The sequence below is a fragment of the Nematolebias whitei genome, chromosome 3 (assembly GCF_014905685.2).
Source record: "Nematolebias whitei isolate Nwh7 chromosome 3, NemWhi1, whole genome shotgun sequence".
NCBI lineage: Eukaryota > Metazoa > Chordata > Actinopteri > Cyprinodontiformes > Rivulidae > Nematolebias > Nematolebias whitei.
In genome coordinates this window covers 41,516,674-41,525,258 of record NC_056500.1, presented here as the reverse complement: position 1 = coordinate 41,525,258, position 8,585 = coordinate 41,516,674, and the positions used below count along the sequence as shown (strand labels likewise).

Here is an 8,585-nt window from a genome sequence, read left to right as displayed (position 1 = left end):
GACGGCGTGGATCCGTCGCGTCCGCGACGGGCACGTCCCGCGGGGGCCGACGCGTCGCCCGCACGGCCGGCTCCCCTCCGCGGTCCCCCGCTGGGGCGGACTCCGCACCGACGGTCCCGGAGGGTCGGACGCGTGGACGCGGGCAGCGCGGAGGAGAGGGATCTCCACCGGCAGCCGCGCCCCCGCGAGCGCCACGGGCTCGACGTGAAGAGGCGCCGCCCCCCGGCCGCACGTCCCCCCCCCCCGGAGAGGGGGGGCGTGCGGCGCGGGGAGGGAAGGAGGCGTGGGAGGGCCGTACGGACGCCGGAGGTACGGTCCGGAAGACGTGCCCGAGCGCGAGGCGCGCCGGGCCGACCGGTCTGCACTTAGGAGGACGAAGGCGGGCGAGGCCGCCTGCGACGCTCCAACCGCGGAGACGCGAGCGTCTCCGATTGATGACTGAGCGACCCTCAGACAGACGTGGCCCCGGGAGGAACCCGGGGCCGCAAGGTGCGTTCGAAGTGTCGATGATCAATGTGTCCTGCAATTCACATTAGTTCTCGCAGCTAGCTGCGTTCTTCATCGACGCACGAGCCGAGTGATCCACCGCTGAGAGTCGTCCGTGTTTTTCGAAACGGGCCGGTGCTTTCTGGACGACTCGGGTTATCGCCTCCACCTCCCGTGCGCTCCGTCCGCGCGGGCGCGCGGCCGAAGGCTTCAAACCCGCCGCCGCGGCCCGGGCGGGTCGCGACGGGCGCGGGTACACGGGAGGCGCGGCGGACGGCCGAGCAGGACCGCCGCGCCGCTGGATGTCGGGTGCCGAGGTTGGAACGCGTGCCGAGGTTCGCCGAGCGCCGCCGTCGACCCCGCTGCGCCTCCCGCGCGTCGCGCCCGCGCCCGACCCCCCGTGCCCCGGGGACGGGCCCGCGCGCGCCGCGCGTCGGACGGAGGCGGCGGGGCCGCCGTAGGCGCGGCCGGCGGGCAGCCGCGTTCGAGACCAGAGCGTCTCCCGGGCGCCGCCGCCGCAGGCCATAGGCGTCACAACCATTATGTGTGAAGTGGACATGTCCCCCCCACATTAAAAAAACGTTCATTTGGACCCCCCCACTTTTACTATGAAACATTAGTTCAGTCTGCGCAATTTCTCTTTCTTCGTGAACAAATCCATTCCACTTGATTAATAGGAGAATACTCAGGACACTAAAACTCCACTCCAGGTTTTCCTGGTTACCTCCAACTCTCCAGCAGCAGCAGCATTGCTGCCTCGGTGTTTCTCCTGTACATCTCCTCCTGCCTCGTCAGAAAATGTGCACAGGTGGAGGAGATGGAGACACCTCTGTGTTGCTCGCTCACCAGTTTAGCGAGCTTAGTGCGGGCATTTGTTGACCAGGGGGGTTGATCATAAACATATATACATGTTACCATACCATACCATACCACTTTATTTATAAAGCACTTAAAACAGCAACAAGGCCAACCAAAGTGCTGTACAGACAGAACAACAGGTAACACACAAAGCAATATACAAAATTAGGTAAATCAGAATATAGACATATAAACGATGCAGATAATGACGACAAACCAGTGTGGAGCATACACAGATCATCTGGTGTTGAAAGCTACTGAATAGTAGTGAGTTTTTAAACGGGACTTGAAAACCGAGAGGGAGGGGGTCTGTCTGACAAGCAGAGGTAACTCGTTCCAAAGTCTTGGTCCTGCTACAGAGAAGGCCCTGTCACCTCTGCGCTTAAGACGAGTTCCTGGAACTGTGAGGAGCAACTGGTCTGCTGACCTCAGGGAACGCGGTGGGACATACGGTTGTAGCAGATCAGAGAGATGGGGGAGCAAAACTGTTCAGTGATTTGTAGACATACATCAGTATTTTGAACTGGATTTGAAAGTGAACCGGTAACCAGTGCAGTGAGGCCAAAACTGGTGCAATGTGCTCTCTTTTGCCTGTACTAGTTAAAAATCGGGCTGCTGCATTCTGGACCAGTTGTAGTCGTGCAATGGAGGTCTGACTGATACCAAACAGAAGCGAATTGCAGTAATCAAGCCTAGATGTAATGCATGCATGTATTGCTGTCTCCAGGTTATTTTTGGACAATATGGGCTTCAGTTTAGACAGCCGCCTCAGTTGGAAGAAACATGATTTAACAATCATGTTTACGTGATTGTTAAGTTTCAGGGAAGGGTCCATTATCACTCCCAGATTAGTGACTCTTTGTTTTTCTGACAGGGTTAGAGCGGAAAGGTCGATGCAGTGGTTTGTGATTGTGTCGTTGGGAGGGAACAACATGACTTCAGACTACTTTTCATTGAAACTTAAGAAGTTTAAAGCCATCCAGTCCCTGATGTCAGCCAGGCAGTCGAGCAGAGGTTGAATAGAGCATGTACCATTGTGTCTTAGGGGGAAGTAAATTTGACAGTCATCAGCATAGAAATGAAAGGGTATGTTGTGTTTCTGGAAAATAGCACCAAGTGGCAGCAGGTATAGAGAGAATAGGAGGGGACCCAGGATGGACCCCTGCGGAACCCCCCATTTAAGCTCTGTCGCTGCAGAACTAAAATCCTTGATGGAGACACAAAAGGATCTGTCAGTGAGGTAAGATCTGAACCAATTGAGGGCTGATCCTGTGACGCCCACCCACTGCTCCAACCTAGCAATGAGGATCTCATGGTCGATGGTGTCAAAGGCGGCTGTGAGGTCCAACAGGATAAGCAGCACAGAATCACCAGTATCTGTGGGTCTGAAGATGTCATTAAAAACTTTCAATAGGGCAGTTTCAGTGCTGTGGAGAGGTTTAAAGCCAGATTGGAAAAGCTCTAAGATGGCGTGATCCTCCAGGAAGCACTTCAACTGGGACTCGACTATTTTCTCCAGTAGTTTTGAAACAAATGGGAGTTTGGAGACAGGCCGGTAGTTGGAAACAAGTGAGGGGTCAAGGTTTGGTTTTTTCAGGGGAGGCAGGACAGCAGCATGTTTAAAGGATTTTGGCACCACGCCAGTAGATAAACTACTGTTTACTATATCAAGAATGGACGGACCTAGAGTAGGAAAAACCTCCTTTAGTAGTCGAGGGGGGACCACATCAAAGGGGGAACCAGAAGGTTTCAAGTTGCACATGACCTGCTCTAGAGAAGATAGAGTGATGGGTTCAAAATGGTCAAATAGAGCTACAGATTGAGGTGGGATGGATGGGTCATGAGTTGGAGGGGAAATGAGAGCCCTGGTGGTCGCAATTTTTTCCAAAAAGAAATGTAAGAAGTTGTTGCACATCTCAGTCGAGGCTTCCAGAGGTGATGGTTCAGTGAGGTGGAGAACAGAGTTTAGGGTGGAGAAGAGGACATGTGGGTTGTGAGAGTTTGAGGTAATTATATCAAAAAAGAATTTTGATTTAGCAGCTTTTACTGTTTTCTGATAACAGCACCAACTCTCTTTAAGTATTTAGAAAGAGACCTGCAGCCTGTCTTTCCTCCATTTGCGCTCCGCCCTCCTACATTGCTGCCTAATGGCCTTGGTGACGTCACTCAGCCAAGGTTCTGCTCTGAGTTTTGATTTTTTGGTTTTAACAGGTGCAACATGATCCAGAGTCTTTAAGCAGACAGAGTTGAACTGGGATGTCAGTTCCTCAGTGGTGGTGAGAAACACCGGGGGCTGAATTATCATTTCAGAGTTATAAACATCTGTGAAACGTGCGGCAGTGAAATGGTTAATGGCCCGGCTACTACGTGCAGGAATGCACGGCTTAGGAGTTAGATGGGGGAGGGTGAACTCAAAGTGGACTGGCATGTGGTCTGAAAAAACATTATCACCAATAACAGGATTATTAACAGCCATATCATGAGTTAAAACAAGGTCCAGTGTATGTCCGCGCTCTTGGGTGGGACCGTTTACATGCTGAGGTAAATTAAATGAGTCCAATAAATTTAAAAAGTCCTTAATCAAGGGCTTCTCAGGACAGCACACGTGCAATTTAAAGTCCCCAATAATGAAAACATGCTCATATTTAGGAGGATGTTTGAGAGGAGTGCTACGTTGTAGCATCTTAGCAGTAACTGTGACGCTGAAGACGCTGCAGGTGTAAGAGACACTGTGTGTTCAGGTGCATTAAAGTTAAAATATCTTTAAAACCCCACACCTTATTGTCCTCAAGCTTCACGAGAAACATCATTTAGATGAGTAGTGTTGAACACAAGTAAAAAAAAGTCTAGTGGTGATGATTTTATACTCTATAAACACAAATAGTGCCGACCTGACGCTCTGTATTAAATTGTATTAAAGTTCAAATGTTTTTTAAACCCACAGCTGAATTTACACAAACTTGGTGAGAAACATGCTTTAAATGTGTGGAATTATAGGAAATCTAGGTGAAATGCTGCTTTTTGTACACTAGTGTACACTTTTTTATGCGTGCGCACACATACACCTACACACATCATTGTGTCCCCCCCACATTACGAATGCTTCTGACACCCTTGTTACAGGTTCATCTTCAGTGTCTAAAATATTTGAACTATAAATGCTGAACTTGACCAAAACAAAGCCGTACTTTGTGTGTCTAATGGATTCTGGACATCAACTAAGGATTATTTTCTGCTATTTTACCCTGAAATAACTGGAACAGTTAATAAAGTTGATTTTATATGAAGTCAAACAAACAATGTAGTCACCTAAATAAAGAAAAGTGTTTTATTGTTGATATTTAAGTAAATTATAACATTACCAATGACACAGTGGCGCAGTTGGTAGAGCTGCTGCCTCTCAGCGAGCAGGTCACCGGTTCAAATCCCGGCCGGGGGCCTTTCTGGGTGGAGTTTGTATGTTTGCTCCATGCATGTGTGAGTTTTCTCCGGGTACTCCAGTTTCCTCCCACAGACCAAAAACATGCATGTTAGGCTGATTAATAACTAAATTGTCTCTAGGTGTGAGTGAGAGAGTGAATGTTTGTTTGTCTTGTTTGTCTCTGTGTGTCCCTGTGATGGACTGGAGACCTGTCCAGGGTGTCCCCCCGCCTCTTACACAGTGACTTCTGGATATGGGTACATGTGACCACTGTGAACCGAAAAGGATTCAAGGTTCTTTATTGTCATTCACAAAAATTGTGTACACAGGGTCCCAGTTACATCCAACAAAAGTATAAAATGTAAACGTAAAACAGTAATAAGATCTAAGATATGAACTAAGAAAAACATTAACTAAAAATACTCTAAGCACTAGTGGTACTAAAACAATATGTCGAACAGCAGCACGATCATGAGTCTGTGTGAGCAGATGAGCACCAATGAACACAGCAACATGAAATAAATCAGCAGCAATATATGTTTTTTTTCTTACAGTGATTATCCTGATTAGAGATTCATGAGTCTAGCAGCCTCAGGGTAGAAGCTGTTCCTCAGTCTAGTGCAGAGGTGCCCAAAGTGGGACCCTCGGGCCAAAGTTGGCTCGCCAAGCTGTCCTCATTACAATATTTAAATTTCCTTTGAAAAATCAATGTCATTCCACCCACTGACGTTAATGTTAGATGGAAAAGTCGGCCCAATGACTACCTTACATACGGGACTGTTTATTTAAGTTCAAATTATTGTTGCTGTTAAGTGGTGTTGCTGATGGACATGCATTTTTTTACATTTTGCACTACATATACATATACATACTGAAATGCCAAAATGTCAATATTTGTTTTAATTCCTTATATATGACATTTCTGTCATGAACCAGAGGCCGGATCGCAAACAACAACAACAACCACTGAGAGGGTTAAAAGATTTATTGTGAAATAAAGTAAAACTCTGGAGTAGGTCCGGTTCTGGGCTGGTTCCGATCTTCTGATTGGTAGTTCGTGATTGGGTAGTGGCGGGCTGCCAGTAGAAGTAGAACTGATGTTAAGGTCCACTGGAACGGAGTCCAACAGGCTTGCAACTAAAAGATAAAGGTTAGTAGATGCAGGGGGAAAGAGACTAATTGGGGAAATGAATCTGTGGGAATCAGATTCAGGGGTAAGGATAAGTCCGTGATACAGAATGAGCTTGACCTTTAATCCGTGATCCAAAAACAGTCAGAAGGGAAAGGCAGAGTTCATACCGTGAAGTCAGTAGTTCAGCAGAAGTATCCAGTACGTGATCCAAAAAGAGAGTCAAAAAACAAGAGCATGAGTCGGTACCTGATCAGATGAGCAAAAGCAGACGAGGGCTGAGGCAAAAGCGTGGTTGTGGTCAAGGCAAGGGTCATGAACGTGATGAGTCAATCAATGGAATGCTGGAAAGTCTACTGCTGATGAGACAGGATAGATAATCTGGCCCAGACTGAGAGGAATGAGTGAGCTTAAGTACTGACTGGACCAGGTGGTGGAGCTGTGGGATAATGAGCGGTGACAGGTGACATGAGTTGAGTGATTACTGAGTGTGCAGCATGACAGAGGAGCTGACAGAGAGCAGAGCTATGACAGAACCCCCCCTTCAAGGTCCGGCTCCTGAAGGACCACCAGGCTGGAGAGGGTTCAGTCGATGAAAGTCTCTAATGAGGGTTTTGTCCAGAATATTGCGTGAGGGCACCCAGGAACGTTCCTCCAGGCCGTACCCCTGCCAGTCTACCAGATACTGGAGTCCTCTCCCCCACCTTCTGGATCGAAGAAGGCGTCGGACCGTGTAGGCTGGGCTCCCCTGAATGAGTCGGGCAAGTGGTGGGAGGTCGGTGGTGGGTCGAAAACGTGGCAGGACAAATGGCTTGAGTCTTGAGACATGAAACGTTGGATGAATGCGCATGGACCTGGGTAACTGTAAGCGAACAGAGACAGGATTGATTATCTTGGTAATCAGAAAAGGACCAATGAAACGTGGTGCTAGTTTCTTAGATTCCACACGGAGAGGAAGGTCCTTGGTGGAGAGCCACGCTTTCTGGCCCACCTTGTACAATGGTTGAGGCGTTCTCCTGCGGTTAGCCCCCCGAACGTACCTTTTGGTGGCCAAAATTAGGGCTCTCCTTGCCTTTCTCCAGACTCGCTGGCAACGTAAAATTGCGAGTCGTGCAGAGGGAACCCGAGCTTCTCTCCCCTGGACTGAAAAAACAGGGGGTTGGAATCCATAGACAACATGAAAGGGTGAAATACCTGATGTAGAGGATGGAAGAGAGTTGATTGCTTGTTCAATCCAAGGGAGGTTGGACGTCCATTTCCTCGGGTCCCCCTCGCAGAGGAGCCGAAGCTTGGTCTCCACCTCCTGTTTGGTACGCTCAGATTGTCCATCCGTTTGGGGATGAAAACCTGACGAGAGGCTGACCGAGATCCCTAGCAGGTTGCAAAACTCCCTCCAGAACTTGGAAATGAATTGGGGACCTCGGTCAGACACAATGTTCTGGGGGAGCCCATGGAGCCTGAAAACCTCCTTGGCCATGATAACGCTGAGCTCCTTGGAAGAAGGTAACTTGGGGAGAGGAACCAGGTGGACCATTTTAGAAAAACGGTCCACAATGGTCAATAACACTGAATTACCTTCAGAAGGGGGTAATCCAGTCACAAAGTCCATAGCAATATGTGACCATGGGCGTGAAGGAATTGGCAGGGGTCGTAGCAGCCCGGCAGGTGGGCGATTGGAAGACTTGGCACGATTGCATTCGGGACATGATTTGACAAAGTGCTTGGTGTCCTCCGTAAGCGTAGCCCACCAGAATCGGGCGCGAATGAGTTGGAGGGTCTTGGTGATTCCTGGGTGACAGAACAACTTTGATGAATGGCATAATTCAAGAACCTCTTTTACCTTTTGATTGGGGACAAACAGGCGCCCCCTAGGACAGGTGGGTGGACGTGGCTCGGAGAGTTGGACTTGTTGGAGATCGAGTTCTAATTGAGTCAAAGAAAGACGTACGGTCTCAGGCAGGATGAACTCGACCTCTTCTGAGGGCCCTTCCTTGACCTCAAAGACCCGGGACAGGGCATCCGGCTTGGCATTCTTGGGCCCGGGTCTGTAAGAGAGGGTGAAACTGAACCGAGAGAAAAACATAGCCCACCTGGCCTGACGGGGATTGAGTCTCTTTGCTGTGCGAAGGTACTCCAGGTTTTTATGGTCGGTCCATACCAAAAAGGACTTCTTCGCACCTTCCAGCCAGTGCCTCCATTCCTCCAGGGCCATCTTGACTGCCAAAAGCTCTCGGTCTCCCACGTCGTAGTTTCTCTCAGCGGGGGAGAGTGCCCTGGAGAAGTAAGCACAGGGGTGGATCTTACCATCTGTGCTGCGCTGACTGAGGATGGCGCCCACCCCGGTGCTGGATGCATCGACCTCCACAATGAATTGTTTCTCGGGGTCTGGAGAGTGCAAGATTGGAGCAGAGGAAAACAATGTTTTGAGCTTCTGGAATGATTGGTTGGCAACGGAGTCCCAGATGAACTTGGTCTTAGATGAGGTGAGAAAATGAAGAGGAGCTGCAACTGAACTGTAGTTCTTAATGAACCTCCTATAAAAATTTGCAAAACCGAGAAACCTTTGCAGCTGTTTACGATCCTTGGGCTTGGGCCAATCCACCACCGCTGATACCTTCCCGGGTTCCATGGATACTTGACCTGGAGAAATGTTGAACCCAAGGAATGAGGTGGACACTTGGTGGAAAGCAC

At 49.3% G+C, this 8,585-nt stretch overlaps 1 non-coding gene across 1 annotated transcript; it reads right to left on the bottom strand.

Annotated features, from left to right (window-relative positions):
- Window positions 1-443: 443 nt before the first annotated feature.
- LOC119408227 lies at window positions 444-597 on the bottom strand. Its single transcript, XR_005186723.1, has one exon. It is a non-coding gene; the product is annotated as a 5.8S ribosomal RNA (ribosomal RNA).
- Window positions 598-8,585: the final 7,988 nt, after the last annotated feature.